General features: G+C 45.5%; 1 long non-coding RNA gene across 1 annotated transcript; it reads left to right on the top strand.

The window, feature by feature from the left end:
* Positions 1-1,750: 1,750 nt before the first annotated feature.
* LOC140709338 (uncharacterized) lies at positions 1,751-18,759 on the top strand. The gene is made up of 2 exons (XR_012089858.1): positions 1,751-2,227; positions 18,150-18,759. It is a non-coding gene; the product is annotated as an uncharacterized lncRNA (long non-coding RNA).
* The last annotated feature ends 1,774 nt before the right edge of the window (positions 18,760-20,533 follow it).

A 20,533-nucleotide genomic window follows, 5' to 3' on the forward strand; every position in this document is an offset into this window, starting at 1 on the left:
CTTTCTTTTCTTTTCTTTTTTCTTCTTCTTCTTTTTTTTTTTTTTTTTTTTTTTTTTTGAGACAGTATATCACTCTGTTGCCAAGGCCAGAGTTCAGTTGCACGATCATGGCTCTCTGCAGCCTTGACCTCCCAGGCTCAAGCGATCCTCCCATCTCAGCCTCCCAAGTAGCTGGGACCACAGGTCCAGTCATCACCGTGGCTGGCTAGTTTTTGTATTTTTTGCATAGATAGGGTTTCAGCATTTTGCCCAGGCTCGTCTCAAATTCCTGGGTTCTGTTCAACTTTCATTCATCCATTATCACTCTCCACTTTGAACTATATCACTCTACATATTTTTTAAATGAAAAAGAGTATTGGTTTTATTGCATATTTCATGATATGAAGGAGATAATAAGCAGATTCTGGAAGTTCTTTGAAAATACAACCAAGGTGTTTTTGAAAGCTAGACTAAAATATGACTTTAATATGATATACAAAAGAAATAGCTTGGGTCAGAATGAGGGGGAAAGGGGCCTTAAAAATGGGAAGAGGAGTATATAACAGATAAAGACGTGAAGAGGCAAAATACTTCAGAATTAGCTAGGGGAGATATGGGAAGGAGCAGAAGCACACACAGAAAAGCAAAAGAAAAAATGATGCCATTCTGCAGTGTTGCTCACCTGTATATCTGTGTTCTCTATAACTAAATTCCCAGCATCTAGGATTCTAACTAATGCATTCCCACCACAGAGCTCACAGACCCCTACACACAGCCAGAACCAAAGAGTTTTTGAAGGTACAAGAAGTTTTACTCTCTCTTCCCCCTCTTTCACCATATATCTCCCTGACGACTTCTTCAAACCTGTTTCCTCTCTTTTTCCAGTTTCTTTCACTTCCCACTCTCTGACCCAGAAGTCAACTCAGGGTTGGGTCCTCTGTTAAATGACAAGCTGTGGAGGCCAGAGACAAAATGGCAGGTCTGAGTGTTACTATCTACGCCACCAGACTTAAAAGAAGCAAAGAGGCTACAGAGAGGTAGAACATAGAGGTGGAACCAGAAGAGACAAGGATCAGAAGAGAAGCAGAAATAAGTGAAATGAAGTAGGATGTCAGATCTGCTTGTGCCTACAAACGTTTACTGTGAGATCCTTTTCTTGGGGTCGTTGGCATGACTCCTGGGGCAAGGGCAGAGTGTTAGAGGAGCTCTGTCTAGGACAAAAGCAAGAAAAGGTACTCAGGAGGGAGAGAAGGATGACGATTCCAAGAACCGCGTGTGAGAAAAAGGACTGAAACAGAGTATTTAATAATCGGAGCCCGTATGGAATAATAAAGGGAATCTGTAGGTGGCAGGGGTTTTATAGAGGGAAGCCAAAGATGTGGGAGGAACTAAGCGTTAACAAACACAAGGCAGAAAGTGACCCTAGAAATGCTGTCCAGTTTCCAGTCCCTGCTCACAGTTCATTCAATGTATCATCCAAAGGAGAAACCGCAGAATTAAGCCACACCCACGCAGCTAGTCCACACTCGATTCCCCCGTGCAAGTAACTTTTTCTCAAAAATCTTCGTGACTCAACTGGTCGCGAAGATGTCCTCTCAAAAGAACCAACTGCTATCACCCTGCAAAAACTACAACACCCATAGTGCCCCGCGCACAGGCCGAGGGACCCATCCTTTTCCGATTCCCTCTAGCTAATGGTCTTAGCCAATTTCCTCCGCCGGGAAATGATTTGGAGCACATGCGCACCTCCGCTCCTTGTCGTGGGCTGGCCTCCAACTTGGAACGTGGCGAACCGCTGGACCTCTTCCGGCAGCCTCGTCCTGGGACGCATGCGCACATCCAGACGCCCCGACAGCAGGGCGCGGGTCTCTAGTTAAATATTTTGCTATGCTCTAGGCTATGCATTTGGAACAGTGCTTTCCTTTTTATCTTTGTTTCTTTTACTTAACTTCAGGATGCAGTAATGAAGTGTTATTAAAAGAGCCCTAAAGCTGAGGGTGAAATTTGGACTCTGTAACAAGGTCCTAAGCAAGTCACTTAAACGTGGGGACCTCGGCCTCCAAACCAGATGACACTCGAGGCACAGCCTGCCTCCTATCGCTGCTGGAAAGACTGGAAATGGTACTGTTGGTGCCCATAGACCTCCAGACCCCCGTGGGACAGCAGCTGGATGTTCCTCCACCATTGAATGAAGTGTGAGCAGGGACTGGAAACCGGACAGCATTTCTAGGGTCAGCTGGAAGGAGAGGTAGGGAAAGAGAAGCTTCCTTAGCCTTTCCCTCGAGCCCACGTCTCATCAGTAAGCAACTCCTGACAGTTCTCCACCTACATATCTTCCCACTTTTCTCCATCCACACTGCCATTTCTCTGTCCCCACTGCCATACCATTTTCTCTTGCTTAAATGATTTCCCTGTTTCTAGCCCCTATCCTGCCTGCTGTGGGATCATTCTAAGATGCAAATTTGATCATTAAAATATTTCATGGCTTCTCTTGGGCCTCAGAATAAAGTCCAAACACCTTAAAAGGGCTCTAAGACACTCATTGCCTTACTTCTTCCTAGTCTTCCATACCTCCTTCTCTCCCTCTGTGTTCCAGTCATCTTCAGAAATTATCAGTTTAACAAATCAGGCTGCCTCTTACTTCAAAGACTTTTTGCATATAGAAACAATTTAATGAACATTCTAAACTCTGCTGAACATATTCTCAATGAGGTTTTAACCAGTGCCTTCAACCATACTCTCAGTTCTTCCAGCCCTGACAGATTCTATGGTTTTTTTGTTTACTTAATTATTACAAGTCCAGTCTAATGCAGTCCACTTAAAATCTTAAATCTCATTTCAAGTTTTGCAATGAGATTCACAAAACTTCCTTCCTTCCCCTCAGCACCAGCCAGACTTCAGCAGTGGAACTTGGTTTGGGGAAGTGGTGTATTCTGTTGTTTAATAGAAGTCTGCCTTCCCCAAAAATACTTACTGTGTTGGAACCCCGAGGAAAAATCAGGGAGGGTTGGGGAGTGAGGGCCAAAAGTCATTTTGCCTAACTGGGCAAAAAGTCAACTGCCTGACTTGGCAGCCAATTGCAATTGTCTGTTGGTTCTCTCTGCCACTCAGTTGAAGGCTGATTGGTCACGAATACCTTCCATTTGGAAGGTACCCAAATGCTAGTTCTTAATAGGCACATGGGTTAGTTCCCTGGGAGCTCTCCCCAGTACACAATTCCTTGATGGGAAATCTGATGCAGCTTAAAACTGTTACTGGTAGAGGGTCTTGACTGCAAGTTGTCCAGATTTCTTGGCGTTTTCAACAAAGGATTGGACAAAACGCACAGCAAAGCAAGGAAAGAAGGAAGCAACAAAAGCAGATGTTTATTGAAAGTGCAAGTACACTCCACAGTGTGGGAGCAGGCCGAGCAGAGGCTCAAGGGCCCTGATACAGAATTTTCTTGGGTCCAAATACCTGCTAGAGGTTTTCCATTGGCCACCTGGTGTTCACCCCATGTAAATGAAGTGGTGGCCCACAATCAGTCTGATTGGTTGCGGAAAGCAACCAATCAGAGACTGAAGTGAAGTTGCAAAGTTACCCTCCTATGCAAACATCTGATTGGTTGCAAAAAGCAACCAATCAGAGGTACTTTCAGTTTCCCATCTGCTGTGCAGAAATGGTGGGAGTTTATTTAGAGGGAGTAGCTTCTGGTCCTTTTGTTACTTAGGCGTGGAAAGTTAAGGCTTTCGTTTCAATTTAGTTCTAGGAAGTCAGCATGAAACTGCCTTAGGTTTCTTGCCTTCAGACCCTATTCTCCTGCCTCATAATTGTTTCCCACAACCCCTCAGCCCGGCTCTTGGTGGTATAACTAGGTTTCCTGGCTTGGCAGCCAATTCTCTTGGAAGGAGAACCGGCAAGATGGCCCACACCCTATTGAGTGTTCATTTGACATACAGTAAACTCACACCGATTTCCACACTATTCATTTGACTCACATCCCTGCTAAACCAAGTAGTAAGAGTGATAGCTCTTTCCCTGTCATCCTTCTCTCCCTGCTCTAGTGATCAGAGTACAGATCAGCAAGCTCATCAGCAGATATCCAACCAGGGATTGAGATATCAGTCTCTTCTTCTTGCCAGCCCACCAATTTCTATGAGTGATTCTCTTGGAGACCCCTCACTTGGAGGAGGTGAGAACAAAAGTCACAGCACTCATTTCCATGGCTGGGTACACATGACTCCATCAGTGCCCTTTCTCTTTTTACCTCCATATTATCTTCTAGGGGATGGTTTTAAATGTAGGAGAGGTTAAGGATGGGGTGCTGTAGTATGGTTCAGGGTAGCAGAACTAACTTTCCTCTTTTAATGGCACCTCTAGGATGTTAACGCAGGACAATATATTCCAAGGGGACTTGGATGAACCCAGTTCTCCACTCTTTCTTGCTTGTAATTCTCATGAAAAACTGTAAAATGTGCTGGGAATACAATATCCTGAGAAAGGAAGGAACCGCTTGAAACTGGGCCTCCTTGTTCCTGTCCCTCCTAGGGAATGTAACATCTGGAGTTAGAAAGGAACTGCCAGGGACAGTCCAGGCTTTGTACCTCTCTCCCTTGGAAGCAGGATGCCCTTCCCAGCTTTGTCCAATGAGTCACATGACTCCTGAGGTGTATAACTCATAGTGGGCTGCCTTTTGGGGCCTCTCACTTGTGGTGCACGTGGGGCATATACAGGCAACACTCAATCCTGTCCAGGAAGCTTCCTTGAGCCTTGAGGACCGCCTCACAATGGATCCTAGCCTTCTTTTGTCCCTTCCTGCCTGCCTGTAAGTAATAATCCCACCTCACAAAATTTGTTGCATGTGAGTGTATCTCCAGCCGACACTGGTAGACTTTCAGGCCAGGATGTAGTGGGTGGAAGTGTGTGGACTCCTATTTCTGGCAATTGGCATAGTGTCAATCTCTGCTGTCCTGCTTGTAGTGGGAGTCTTCTCTTGGGATTGGTTATTAGTGAATCTGCCTCACAAAATTGGTGCTGTGAGCAGGGTGTGGTCTGGTGAAGTGGGACAGTGATATCCCCTGGTACCTGGCCCAGGGCAGAGATGTCAGCCTGGGCATTCAGGAACTGACTGGACATGCAGCTGGATGAGTCATGGGGAGGGAAGGATGATAAGTGAAACATACTCTCCCCACCTCCCCTGCAGATGGGAGTGAGCTGGCTGCATAGACCGAGGAGAGAGTACAGAATATAGAAACAGGATAGAGCGGCGTACAATCCCCTGGGTGTTGGGCACTTACGTAATCGCTCATTCCCAGGCTGGAGAGCTCAGGAACTGGGTATTCTGATGGACCCTGAGGCACTTGAGAGAGAACAGGAAAGAGATCCTCAGACCATCCCTGGAACATCTGAGAGGGAACCAACACACATAGGGTGGGCCTTCAAAGATGGGGAGACCCCCTATCTAAAGGATGCATGTGGAAGAAGGCCAGGGAAGTCTTACGTAGCCTAGGCAGTGTGTTTGTTTGATAAAGGACGTTGCAGACCCAAATGTCTCAGGCTGAATGGTGCAGTTAGAAATGGGGCCAAGGTCTCTGGGTCCCCACTGAGTGCCAATGGCTCCATTCTCCTGTTAGGATAAAAAGGGGAAGGAAAAGGATTCGGACTTTTCTGGGGTTCTTGTGCCCTGGGGCCCACATTGCAATATTTCCAGGTCCCTTTAGGGGAAAAAAGATTAAAGTGATGACATCAGGAGGTTTGGAAGTGAATATGGAAGATCAAGGTGCCTATTTGCTTGTGGTGCTTATCTGCTTGTGGGTGGGGCCCTTTGGGCCATTTCAGGGGCCAGTGATCATGGTTCCCATCACTAAGTGTATTGTAGGCATTGACACTTTGGCTGCTTGTGGAACAAAATATCACCACTGCCTGAGGGGGTATGTCCTTTCACAGCTAAGAATTCGAGCCATTAACAGTGGGGTATAGGCCACTCCTGCCTGCCACCTAAGCTACTCAGGACCCATCGGGTTACTAAAAAAAAAGCAGTGTTACATATTAAATGGAGAAGCATATCTTGGCTAATTCAAAACTTGCTGCAGATAAAAATGTTATAAGCTACTCTTTCACAGTGTAACTGCCCAGTTTGGCCAGTCAAAAATGCCTTTGGGGCATGGAGACTCACAATGGACTGTCCCAGGCTGAATGTCAAGGCCATCTGGGCTGGAAGCCAAAGAAGTATCCCCGATAAAGTCAAGCAAAAATGTTTAACCCTGATAGTATCCACTAATAAAAAGGAGGCTCAACAACTCAACCTCTTTGGATACTGACAACAGTATGTACCTTACCTGAGTGTCCTTCTGGCCCCCTTAGTCAAAGTGACCAACAAAGTCCCCACTTTGAACAGAGAGCCCTTTGCAATGGCAGGCCTTGGAAGCCATTCAACAAGTTGTGGCACATTCACTAACTTTAAAACCTTGACAGCCTGCTAGCTTAATGGAGTTAGAGGTCCACAACCCCCATGCCTGCTGACAGGAGTCTGTGCCAACAGAAAACTGCCGCTGGGTTATACCAGCCTCTCATTTTAAACACTTAAGTTGTGGCTGGACACAGTGGCTCATGCCTGTAATCCCAGCACTTTGGGAGGCCGAGGCGGGCAGATCACGAGGTCAGGAGATCGAGACCATCCTGGCCAACATGGTGAAACCCTGTCTCTACTAAAAATACAAAAATTAGCCAGGCGTGGTGGTGGGCACCTGTAGTCCCAGCTACTCAGGAGGCTGAGGCAGGAGAATCGGTTGAACCCAGGAGGCAGAGGTTGCGGTGAGCCAAGATCTCACCACTGCACTCCAGCCTGGGCGACAGAGTGAGACTTTGTCTCAAAATAAAAAAACAAACAAACAAACAAACACATAAGTTGCCTGAGGCAGCCACCAGATATGTCTCTTCTGAATTCAACCCCTTGCTTGCTATTGGGCATTCTTGGGGATTGAGCATCTTACAGCCTGAAAGCAACATGTGACACTGTAACCTGAAATAGCCACTCCCACTTGAGCGCTCACAAACCCCAACTATAAAATTGGATGGGCTTGACAGACATCAGTTATCAAATTGAAATGGTACATTCAAAATTGAGCCCAGCCAGGAGCCCAGGGAACCAGTATGCTCCATAAACAAATGGCTAGCTCATCAGAAGGAGCCAAGCTAGCCATACTGAATGCTCCAGAATGACTGGCTTGGCTCCCTCTGAGGCAGTCCATGGCACAAGACTCAGAGACTTGCCTACTGATGGCATGGCAGGTTTACTAATGGAGCTGCAAAACAACAAGCAGACAGGTCCATGAGGTTGTGACCACCATCTGGCCAAGGGATGGTCATACATTGACTGTGACTGAATATGAAAGTTCTGCCCAATGGGCCAAACTACAGGAAATGATGATGGCCATCTGGGCCACCTCTACCATCATATCTTGCTATATTTTCATGAATTTATGGGCTGTTGTCAACAACCTAGCCATTCAGTCAGAGGAATGGCAACTAAGTGACTGGACTATTAATTGATTCCTTGTATGGGGAATAGGACTATGGCAGCAGCTTGCTGCCTGGAAGGGAGACATATATGTCACTCATGTGGATGCTTGGACTACCATAGACCCCTTTGAGAGGAAGTTATGTCATATTTTCGGACACTTTGTGGGACTTTACTCTGACCAAGGAACATCTTCACTGCCCAGGGAACATGACGGGCACACTCTCAGGGAATATGATGGACTTTCCATGCACCCTGTTATGTGCAGGTGAACGGAGCTATTGAACAATGGAATAGCTGCCTGGCTCAGACAGCAACAGAAAAAGGACATTAAGACAGCCTGCTGGTATGGTATACCCGCATCTAACTAAGGCAGTATGGACACTGAATTCTGTACTCCAATGCAAAAGAAACATGGCACTGCAGCGCATGTTTTGAAAACACTGAGCTTGGTGGAGATGCAGGTGAACCAGGCAACCACTTGATTAGGCTATGCCTGGAAAATCCTAATCTCAGTATTCCCAACCATTCTTTTTCTGTTTTCCCTTAAGAGTGCATATTCTGGAGGTAAGTTCGAGATTCAGGCCATTATAGCACCCTGAACAGGGCCTTTCCAACACTAATCTGCAGGTGATACTTCCCCTGGTGCCTCCCTTCTATGGGATACCACAGGGATGGGAGAGAGAACCAAGGAGTACCAGGGTGTTAGGGTTCCTCTAGTGGCACTGGGGATGTCAGATCTTTCCAATCAGGTGGGTAGTGTTATCAGATGTCAAATTTGTACCTGACGTAATTTCCCTACATGGGCTAGACAACTGAGGCTGCAAACCCTGGGTCAAGCAACAAGGGTAATGGGTGCCTACAGAGGTGGTAGACTGGGGACTGGGACAGACTGGGTCACTACACCACCTAAGCCCAACTCCTATCTGTTAGGCAGGAACTACCTGTACCTCAGGGGAAGGGAAAGGGAAGGGGAAGTAACCTGTCAATCTACTTTTTCCATGAGGCCGTAGAAGCCTGGAGCATAACACATTCATTAGGCATTCCCAAGCTGTGATCACTGCAGGCTGCCTGACTAAGTACTGGATCCTCCAACCCAGGCTTTGTTCTGTTACAGACCACAGAGACCCTCTCATCCTGCCAATGGTAAAGTACACCAGCATTCCTAAGGCCACAATGTACATTCACAGAATCCAAGCCCTGGTTACTGAGTGAGGGTCTGGCACTTGCCACTTGAGAGGGAGCTAGAGGGGCCTGTTACAACTTAACTAACTCAAAGTGTCACAACCACACCTAACAAAACCTTGGTGGGCTGGTGCTTTGATTCAACATGGTCCTTTGACTACTTGGATCAGAAATGTCCCAGCAGTGACAACAAAAACAAGGACTAAACAAATGCTAGTCCTCTGCATAGGAGCTTCATGAGCATCATCGAATGGAGGAAACTGAGCTCATGCAACTATGTGATTAATGAGGCCTAGCTGGTGAATGCCAATGCCTCCATACTATGAACAGGTCGCTGAACAATAAAACGGGGGAATGGATGCTGCGTGCATCCGAGGGCTACATCTTTCTCTGAGGGCAGTTGGAGGTGACCTAAGTATGGGAGGGGCAATGTCATGCCCAAAAAGCTGATGGATGAGGGATCCATACATTGGGCCTGCTGGAGGTGCCGCTAGACAGCACTCCTTGGGGTGAGGTGCACTGTTGGGTCAGCAACCTAAACCTGTATGCTAGTCTACCTAGGGACCTGCTAGGAGGAGGAGCCGACTCTGGAATGATGTCCTTTATGAGAGCTTTGGTACCATACACAGGAGTCAGAGCTAAAAAAAAAAAGAATCTGTCCCTGACCATGAAAGATATTGTTTCTTCCACTGCCCCTGCTGTAGCAGCCCAGCAGATATCCTCCAAATTCTTAAAGAAAGTCGTTTTGGGCAACAGAATTCTTCTAGGCTCCCTTTTAGACCAGTTGGGAGGAATGTCGTTGCCAACACTTCCTGCTCGATCTAGATAAACACCTCAGGCATTGTGGAGACACAGGTGGAGGAGATCCAAATGCAGCCCCCCTTGCTGCAGACAGTGGGGACATCTGAAGAATCCTTCTTTGGTCTCTTTAATGAATTCTTATCTGGATCACTGGAACCTTGGGTAGGTCACTGCGCAGGCAGGTACAGCCACCCTGCTTGTGGTTATGATACTCCTGGGCCTAATGAAATGTACTCTGACTCACTCAGTGATGTTGCATGAAGATTGTGTCAGTGAAGGTGTCACATTGACTTGACAAGGCAGACCTCTACCTCCAGATCTGGGGAAGCCTGTGGACATATAAAATGCACTAGCTTTGCTAAGAGGGATATCTGGGTTGGTGGGGGGTGACTGCAGGACAGTCCTCCAGGGGACCTTGCACTGACCTAATTCTCACCCTCTTTCTTGCTTGTAGTTTTCAAAAAAAACTGTAGAATATGCTGAAAACATAATACCCAAAATAACCCCGGAGTGATGGTTCATGCCTGTAACCCTAGCACTTTGGGAGGCAGAGGCGGGCGGATCACTTGACATCAGGAGTTCAAGACCAGCCTGGCCAATGTGGTAAAACCCCATCTCTACTAAAAATACAAAAATTAGCCAGGTATGGTGGCGGGCACCTGTAATCCCAGCTACTCGGGAGGCTGAGGCAGGAGAATAGCTTGAACCCGGGAGGAGGAGGTTGCAGTGAGCTGAGATCGTACCATTGCACTCCAGCCTAGGCAACAGAGCAAGACTCTTTCTCAAACAAACAAACAAACCCAAAATAGGCAGTAACTGCCTGAAACAGCCCAAGCCTTGTTTCTGTCCCTCCTAGAAAATGTAACATCTGGAGCTAGAGAGAGGCTGCCTGGGACAGCCCAGGCTTTATTCTTCTCTCCTCTGGAAGCAGGATGCCCTTCCCAGCTTTGCCCAGTGAGTCACATTACCCCTGAGATATGTAACTCAGGGGGAGTTGCCTGTCAGGGTCTCTCAGCTGTAGTGTGTGGGAGGCATGTACACTCAAGACTCCATCCTTCCCAGGCAGCTGTCTTGAACCTTGAGGACTGCCTCACAATGGATCCTAGGCCTCTTGTCCCTTGCTGCCTGTCTGTATTAGAATAAAACCACGTCACACTACATGTTGCAGTGAGCGTGTCTCCAGCAGACACTGGTAGCACTTCAGGCCAGGATGTAGTGGGCAGAAGTGTGTGGATTCCTATTCCTGGCAGTTAGCATAGTGACGATCTCTGCTGTCCTGCCCGTGGTAGCATTGGTGATTAGTCCTGCTTCATAGTTATGTGAATGCTCCTGTTTGTCCTTAGTTTGAGGTCATAACTGACAATTCCAGGGTTCCAGATACATAACATTCTGCTACACGGATGCTGTTTCCTTTGCCCAGCACATCTGTCACCCACCTCAACCCCTTCTCTCTTTTCCCCATCTTTCTGTGGGTAGCTCCTCCTCATTCTTTAGGTCTCAGTGTAGACAGCACCACTATCAGGAAGGAGTTCTGACACTGCCAGGCCTAAGGCAGGAGACTAATCTTCTGCTTCCAAAGCTCCCTGTGCCTCCCTCATCACAGTGCTTCCCAATTACGTTTCAAATTAGTCTGTCTTCCCTGACTAGACAAAGCATCATGAGGGCCGAGACAGTGTGAGCCCATTTTGTTCATGTTTGCACCCAAAGTGCCTTGTGTACAAAAGGCACACGATATTAGTTAACTGAACAGGTGAACACATTTTTTTTTTATGGTTTTGAGGAAGAGGGAGCTTGTGTGTGTTTAGAAAAAGCTTGGACTCCTATTGATACACCACCATCCATGCAGCCCACTCCTTGAGAGCCACTGCCCTTTATTCCTGCTGCACATATCAGATTACGTTTGCAGAAAAATCTTTGAAATATCTAAAGGGCTGTATTTGAATCTGCACTTCTATAAATCAGATTTATTTGGTCAACCCTATCCTGTAAAGGCTTGCAAAAGAGAAAACTATGAGACAGCTAAGGATGGGATGTTATCCTGAACTTTTTTTTTTTTTTTTTTTTGAGACAGAGTCTCGCTCTGTCGCCCAGGCTGGAGTGCAGTGGCCAGATCTCAGCTCACTGCAAGCTCCGCCTCCCGGGTTCAGACCATTCTCCTGACTCAGCCTCCCAAGTAGCTGGGACTACAGGCGCCCGCTGCCTCTCCCGGCTAGTTTTTTGTATTTTTTAGTAGAGACGGGGTTTCACCATGTTAGCCAGGAGGGTCTCGATCTCCTTACCTCGTGATCCACCCGTCTCAGCCTCCCAAAGTGCTGGGATTACAGGCTTGAGCCACCGCGCCCGGCTTATCCTGAACTTTTTGCTCCATTCCTCACAAGGCTTTTCTTGGTTAATTAAAAGCCTGACTCGGGAGGGCACGGTGGCTCACACCTGGAATCCCAGCACTTTGGGAGGCCAAGGCAAGCAGATCACGAGGTCAAGAGATTGAGACCATCCTGGCTAACATAGTGAAACCCTGTCTCTACTAAAAATACAAAAATTAGCTGGGCATGCTGGTGCACGCCTGTAGTCCCAGCTACTCGGGAGGCTGAGGCAGGAGAATCGCTTGAACTCGGGAGGTGGAGGTTGCAGTGAGTGGAGATCGTGCCACTGCACTCCAGCCTGGTGACACAGCAAGACTCCATCTTAAAAAAAAAAAAGAAAAAAAAAAAAAGCCTGATTCAGCCAGTAGGAGCTCCCTTCCCACCAATTGACTATAATGAAACGGAAATTATGGCTTCCTCTACTACTACACAACAGCCTTTGGATGCAACATTTCACCATTTATTTGTTCAGCAAAATACTGTTAATATTAACTGACCTTGAAGGGCTGAGAGGGCTTTAATGTACATCTAGCTGGGCCCCTTCATGCTACTAGGGACACAGTGAGTGATGAAAGCTTCCCAAGGTAAGGATATTCCTATGCTTGGACACTAAGGGGCTAGGGCCTGTCCTTCCTTCTCTTTCTCTTCCTCTCCACACCTCCACAATAGAACAGAAAGCAAGAGTTGTGCCCCAGAAAAAAATGCCCCTTGGTCTTCAGACCCCTGGGGTGACACAGAATATCATTCCCAGGAAGTAGCTCCAGACATAAAATTCTCCCCATATTATCTGCCCTGGATAATCTATTTTGTTCTCTAAAATAGGGGTGGCATTTTTGTCTAAAAAAATCATGTTCCTAGATTAAATAAAACATTAATTTATCCAGAATATTGCACTCATCTGGTCACCCAATGAATATATATTGAAGAATATTTATATGCAAGTTTCTGTGGATAGTTAAAGATATAATTCCTGCTCTCAAGTTGCTCAGGATCTAGTGAGAAGAGGCAAACAGTTTCAGCACTAAGCACTATGATAGGGTTATGCATTTATGGCCAGAAAGTGGTGGAGGTCAGGGGAAGCTTCCCAAGGAAAACAACACTGGCTTAGTCTTAAAGTTGGGGTTGACCGAGCAGAGTAGAGTGGAGGGAGGTGATGCAGAATTGCAGACAGAGTGAACACCAGGTACAGAAGCCAGGTGATCATAGATGTAAGCCCTTGATGAGCACTTATCCTAGGATGGATGCTACATTAAGAGCTCAACCACAACTCTTTGAAATAGGTCCTTCGCCCGCTTTCATATATGAGGAAACTGAGGTGTGGAGGGGCTAACTAAATATATTGAACAAAGTCACAGTTTTCTTAATAAGTGATGAAGCTGAGACTCAAACCAGAAAGTTTGAGTCTCCAGCCACTGCTCTTCACCAGTTCGTTACCTGGAACTTGCTATTGATGTAAGGTGTCTTTTGTAAAGGAATATAAGATGCCTGAGAAAGTAGGACAGGAAAAGAGACTAGGAAGTGGACAGAAAAGCACATCATGAATGTAGAGTTTATAAGCCCTGTGGTGGCATTTGGACTTATCTTAAAGGCAACAGGGACCCAAGTGATGGATTTTGAGAGAGAAGTGGCCTGACTTATTTATGTGTATTACTCCCTTAACACTGAATAGTATAGATGATAAGGGAATAAGACTACTAGAAGTAAGAAGACCATGGGTAAACTATTGCGGTGACCCAGGCAAGAACTGCTGAGGACTAGGAAGTGAAAGCTTGAACTAACATAGAAGCAGTGAGGATAAGGAGGAAGAGATGCATATGGGGAGGTGTTTCAGAAGTGGAATTGACAGGACATTGAAACTGAATCAATGCAGAGAGTCAGGAAGAAAGAGCAGTCACGAATCCCACGTTCTTTGTTTTAGAGATAGGGTATGGAGGAGAAGCAGATTTGAATGAGAAGATAATTAGGGTGGGTTTGGGTGTGATGGGTTACAGATGCTTGTGGGAAGATTCAACTAGACAAGACAATGGGATGTTCCCTTTATGACTCTGGAGTTAGGAGTGAAATCTGAGTAGAGATACATATTAGAGAGCCATTGGAACATAGGCTGTCACTGAGACCATGAGAATGGACGAGATAACCCAGAGAGGATCTCAAAAGATAAAGACTGTAGGTGGACACTAGGGAAACACCAAACACACAGAAGGACAACTGGAGGCAGGAGGCAGAGGAGGAGCTGAAGTAGGAGAAAAATTGTGTGGGCATGCCACCACTGAAGCAAAGAGGAGAAAGAGGTTTAGAGAATGAGGAATTGGTCAATTCTGCTATGTCAAGGTAGAATTGGAAAGTGCTCTTATATATGGGATGAAGTTGTTTATTGTTGGCCCTGGGAAAAATTGAGTGGCAAAGATGGAAGAAAAATTGAAGTGGGCTTCAGAGCACATGGGAGGGAGGGGATAGAAGCAGCACTTTTCAGGAAGCTTGGCTTTGATGGAAAGTAAGATAGAACACAGGAGCAAGGCAGTTGTTTGTTTGTTTGATGTTTTGGTTTGGTTTTTGTTGTTGTTGTTGTTGTTGTTTTTGAGACAGACTTTTGCTCTTCTTGCTCAGGCTGGAGGGCAATGACACAATCTCGGCTCACCACAACCTCCACCTCCCAGGTTCAAGCAATTCTCCTGCCTCAGCCTCCTGAGTAGCTGGGATTACAGGCATGTACCACCATGCTCGCCTAATTTTGTATTTTTAGTAGAGATGGGGTTTCTCCATGTTGAGGCTGGTCTCGAACTCCTGACCTCAGGTGATCCACCCGCCTCAGCCTCCCAAAGTACTGGGATTACAGGTGTGAGCCACCGCGCCTAGTCTGGTTTGGTTTTTAAATAAGAGAGACTTAGCATGGTGTATTAGTTTTCTATTGCTGCTGTAACAAATTACTACAAACGTATTGACTTAAAATAATACAGATTTACTGCCTTATAGTTCTGGAGATCAGGAGTTCTAAAATGGGTTGGCAGGGCTGCATTTCTTTGGGAGACTCTGGGGGAGAATCTATTTCCTTTCTTTTTCTAGCTGCTAGAGTCTTCTTATATTTCCTTGTCCTGCATCCTTCATCAGTCTTCAAAGCCAGCAGTTTACCATCTTCCAATCTCTCTCTTCCTATCTGTCTCTCTCTCCCTACCCCTTCCCTCTCTCTGCTTCTGTTGTCACATTGCTTTATGTCTGATTTTTTTAAGAACTTTGTGATTTCACTGGGCCTACCCAAATAATCCAGGACAGTCCCCTCGTTTCAAGATCCTTAATCATATCAGCAGAGTCCATTTTATTATATGAGGTAACATATTCACAGGTTCTGGGGACTAGGATGTGGACATCCTTGGGGGGTTATTACTCGACTAACCACATATGGTATCTCCGCCTGGCATATAGTAAGTGCTCAAAAATATTATTACAATAAGGATATTAACATTTCCATGCTGAGGAGAAACAGCCATCAGAAAGAAAGACATTACAAACATAGGAAAGAGAGAAAAACAGAGAGAGAGAGAGACTCTGAAAGAGAGAAAGCAAGAATCCCTTAGTCCAAAGGGATGGGGCCCAGACCACAACCGGAAGGAGGGACACTCTGGACATTGAGATAATGTACACACAACTGGCAATAATTTTTAAAATGTAGCATTCACTACATATTTGTTGGCCTGCCTTATTCCTCAAGTGCTCCTACACTAGTGAAAGATTATGATATCCCTGCCTCAACCTGACAACCCAGCCATATACTATTATTTAAACTCCCCAAAATTTCACCTCTGATTTATCATTGCTTCTTTCAGAGCTCCTGGCTCTTTCTCCTTGGCCCAAAAAAAAAAAAAAAAAAAAAAAAAAAAAAAAAAACTCAATAAATGTTTTGGGATAAATAAATTAAATTAATGAATTAATGAAAGAACAAATGAACAGCCTGGAGGACTGGGAGAACATTGACTTAGGGTGATCAGAAAGTAGCAGTTTCTCAGTCTTCATTGACTTCTTCATTGCTCCCACCTGGGACAACTTCCTTCTTGTTCTTTAAGTTTTGTCTTTAAGAACAGGAAGGGGATGTGTCCCAGGTGGGAGGAATTCTTCAGAGATAGAAAAAGGAAAGAAGGCAGGGCAAAGAGGTATGTGGGAGTCAAGTGAAGACACTGGCTGTGGCCCAGCACAGTGGCTCATGCCTGTAATTCCATCACTTTGGGAGGCCGAGGCGGGTGGATCACTTCAAGTCAGGAGTTTGAGACCAGCCTGGCCAACATGGTAAAACCCTGTCTCTGCTACAAATACAAAAATTAGCTGGGTGTGGTGGTGCAGGCCTATAGTCCCAGATACTCAGGAGGCTAAGGCAGGGGAATAGCTTGAACCTAGGAGTCAGGGGTTGCAGCGAGCTGAGATCACACCACTGCACTTCAGCCTAGGCGACAGAGCAAGAATCTGTCTGATAAAACAAACAAACAAAAGCAACCAGACCAACACAAACCACTGGCTGAAGTAGTTGAACAGGTAATTAGTAGAGGGTACTACAAGCCCCTAAGAATGAGTTTCCAATGATACAAGATACATTGGTGATAGTTGATAATACTGTACTATAAACTGGGAAATTGCTGAGAGAGTAGATTTCATGGGCTCTCACCACTTAAAAAAAAAAAGAAGGCCGGGCACAGTGGCTCATGCCTGTAATCCCAGCACTTTGGGAGGCCAAGGCGGGCAGATCACAAGGTCAGGAGATCGAAACCATGGTGAAACCCCGTCTCTACTAAAAATACAAAAAATTAGCTGAGCGCGGTGGCGAGTGCTGTAGTCCCAGCTACTCAGGAGGCTGAGGCAGGAGAATGGCGTGAACCTGGGAGGCGGAGATTGCAGTGAGCCGAGATTGTACCACTGCACTCCAGCCTGGGTGACACAGCGAGACTCCGTCTCAAAAAAAAAAAAAAAAAAGATAACTGTGTGAGGAAGTGGACATGTTAATTTGCTTGATGGTGGTACTCATTTCACTATGTATCTATATTAAAGAACTATGTTGTACACCTTAAAAATACTTTATTTTTATTTAAAAAAAATTTTTAATAAAAATTAGATAAAAAGCTAATGACTCTAGATTTCTCAGAGATATATGAACAGTACTACAACAGAAGAAGCATGAGAATAAGAAAAGCACTGTGCTACAAAATTTTCTTTTAATCCTAAATTAAATGCTTGATTCTAGCACTAATTTCTGCATGACCTTGAGCAAATTACTCAGTCTCATTGAGCCTCAGTTAGCTGAGAGGACAAAGCAAGCTGATGCAGGTATAACAGCCCAGTAACTAGCGTAAGAAAAGAAATAATGCCGGTGGCTCACGCCTGTAATCCCAACACTTTAGGAGGCCGAGGCAGGTGGATCACCTAAGGTTAGGAGTTCAAGACCAGCCTGACCAACATGGTGAAACCCCTTCTCTACTAAAAATACAAAAACTGGTCAGGAGTGGTGGTGGGCACCTGTGATCACAACTATGCAGGAGGCTGAGGCAGGAGAATCACTTGAACCAGGGAGCCTGAGGTTGCAGTGAGCCGAGATCGTGTCATTGCACTGCAGCCTGGGCAACAAGAGTGAAACTCCGTCTTAAAAAAAAAGAAGAAAAGAAAAGAAAGAAAGAATGCAATAAATTATTGCTGTTACCATCTCCCAGAGTTGTTGTTATAAATAAAACACCATGTCAAAGCAGCTAGAAAATCATCTTAGTGGAGGTTCGGTAAACTTTAATCTCTTCTCTTCCACATTAGAAATTTAAACTAAATGCTCTCAAGGGATGAGAGACACTGGAAGCTGGGAGGCTCTTGGAACTCTGTTGCCATCATCAAGGTGAGAAAACTCAGGGCCTGGTTCAGAGTCCATGGAGGACTCAGGTATTTGACGTTTAAGTGGTTGGTACATAATGTCTCCCTTTTCCACCTTAATATATAACGTGTCTCTTTTTCTCGTCCAAGTTTTGGACCAGTGGAGACAAAGAAATGAGGCAGAGGGCAAAACTCACCTATAACTGATTAAAAAAAAAAACCATGGTGGACTGACTCACCACCCAACATAATTATCAATGAAAAACACAGGCCTCTCACTCCTGGGGACATGCCCCTGGGAAATATACAGAAAGCAGCAGGTGTGTGGGGTGCTTTCTGCATCCTGGGGCCAAGAGTGACAGCCAGAGCCTAGAGAGGCCAGGAGGGTTTGTTTGTTTAATAGGGTTTCTGCCCCAAGAAAGAAAACACCAGAAATGTAGAGCAAGTGTTCCCCCAATGGCATGTTCTAGTTCTTTTTGTCTACTTAGGCTTCCAGATACAGCCCTCTAGGTGATCCAGAGGTGCCAGCCAGCCTTCACCAGTGGTCAGCTTTTCCTCAGTGGAGTTGTGGGTGAGCCAGTGGAGCTTGCTCTGAAGATATTGGAGGGAACCAAAGCTGTCTGGCCTTTCAGTGTGACTCAGTTTCCGGACTCTATCTCTTTAGACATCAATGAAGAACAAGTCAACCTTGATATCTTTGACGGTTGGTTCAGGGGATGATGTGTTGTGGGGTTTTCCCACAGGTCAGCAGTCCAACTACCAGGGCCGGAGCCCCAACAAAGAATCCTCAGTGCCAGCCGGAAAGAATGATGAGCTCCTCGTCTAAAGGAAGTTTGGGGCGACCAGTCAAACCGTGGCCTCATGAGAAGCAGCTGACTAGGGAATGAGAGAGGAATACAAAAGACAAGGCACTGCCAAGTCAAGTCTTGCTGGGGAGAAGAAATCAATATGCCTGAAACAGGGAACCAGAAAGGACTCAGACAAAACTGCTAACAAGTATGGGGCTTCTTGGGGTAGGTGGTGAAAATATTCCAAAGTAAGGTTATAGCGATGTTTTAATAACTCCCTGGATATAACAAAAAACATTGAATTGTACACATTAAATGGGTGAATTGTGTGGTATGTGAATTATATATCTCAATAAAGATGTTTTAAAAAGAAGACACAGCCTGGGCACAGTGGCTCACACCTGTAATACCAACACTTTAGGAGGCTGAGGTGGGCAGATAGCTTGAGCCCAGGAGTTTGAGCCCAACCTGGGCAACATGGTGAAACTTCGTCTCTGCAAAAAATAAAAATAAATAAAAATAAAAAAGCCAGGTGTGGTGGTGCTACCTTTAGGTATGGTGGCATGCACCTGTAGTCCCAACTACGAGGGAAGCTGAGGTGGGAGGATCACCTGAACCTAGAAGGTTGAGGCCATGCCACTGCACTCCAGCCTGGGCAATAGAGCAAGACCCTGTTAGTGTGCCAATAATTGTGTGACTTTAGTCACTTCCCTTCTTTATGCTTCAGTTTCCTCATCTCTTAGGTGAAGGAGTGGGAATAGATGACCTCTCTAAGGTTCCCGTATTAACTTCCTGGGGCTGCCATAACAGATTGCCACAAATTTGGTGGTTCAAGGCAACAGAAATTCATTCTCCCACAGCTCTGAAGGCAAAAAGTCTGAAATCAAGATGTAAATACCAGGCTCCCTCCAGAGGCTATAGGGTAGAATCCACTCCTTGCCCCTCCCAGTTTTTGATGACGGTTGTCATTCCTTGGCTTGTGGCCACATCTCTCTGTCTGCTCTGTCTTCTTCTCCTTTGTGTTCTGTCTCTCTCAAAACTCCTTTCTCCTTTCTTTTAGAAGGATACATGTGATTGTATTTAGGCCCTACCTGGATCATCTAGGATAAAGTCCTCCTCTCAAGATCCTTAACTTAATCACATATTTTGCCATTCCCATGCTCTAGGGAATTGATATAGAGATCTTGGAATTGGGGATGGGGGGCAATTTACTTGTAGATCTTTGCATGTTATAAGAGAGTGAGAGAACTGACTTGAGAAAAATTGAACTACCTTATTTTTCCCAGGTACCCCTTCTTTACTTCTCTTCACCTCCATCCTAGATCGTATTTAAAATAACTTACACTTGTATGGAATTTTATGGTTTGAAAGTTATTATGCATTTATCGTCTCATTTTATTCTCACAAAAACCTATAAATTCAGTATTATCACTATAATTCCATTTCTGATGAGTAAATGGAGGCTCAGAGACACTAAATGACCTAACCAAGGTCACTAGCATGTAAAGTACTGGTGCCCAGACTCTGATCTGAGTCCTTGGACTTCAAATCCTGTGACTCCCGCACTGCCATCATTTGCCTGACCCTTGGTATAGCACCAAGGGGTTCTACACAAAGAAGAGTGGATGTACTTGGAGTAGATTCACTTCTTCCCATTCCTCCTGCTAAACTAAACACAGCTAAAACCCCTGGACATTATACATAAAACTAACACAGAAAGACGGAAAGGTGCGGAAAAAGCAGCAGACTGACTAGCAACCTTGGAACCTTGATTTTGGAACCCAAGAATTGAATGGTAGTGAGTTCGAGGATTTTCTGTTTACCTTGCATATCCTGAACTAGGTGCTAGAGAAGCAGCCCAGAAATGCCAAAGAGTATGCACAAAATAAGGTCCCAAGAAAAGGGGAAAGGTTTCTTTAGCCAAAGCACTAGGAAGGCAATTCAGGAAGGCAGAAACTTTTAGAGAATAGCTGCCCTACTCTAGCCAAATACCACAGAAAAAAATCACAGCCCCACCACTGCCCCTATTAGCAAAGGCCAAGTGGGGAGCCTAAACTTCCACCTTTAATTAGCTGTAGGGAGGT

Source organism: Chlorocebus sabaeus, chromosome 20 (genome assembly GCF_047675955.1).
Source record: "Chlorocebus sabaeus isolate Y175 chromosome 20, mChlSab1.0.hap1, whole genome shotgun sequence".
Classification (NCBI taxonomy): Eukaryota; Metazoa; Chordata; class Mammalia; order Primates; family Cercopithecidae; genus Chlorocebus; species Chlorocebus sabaeus.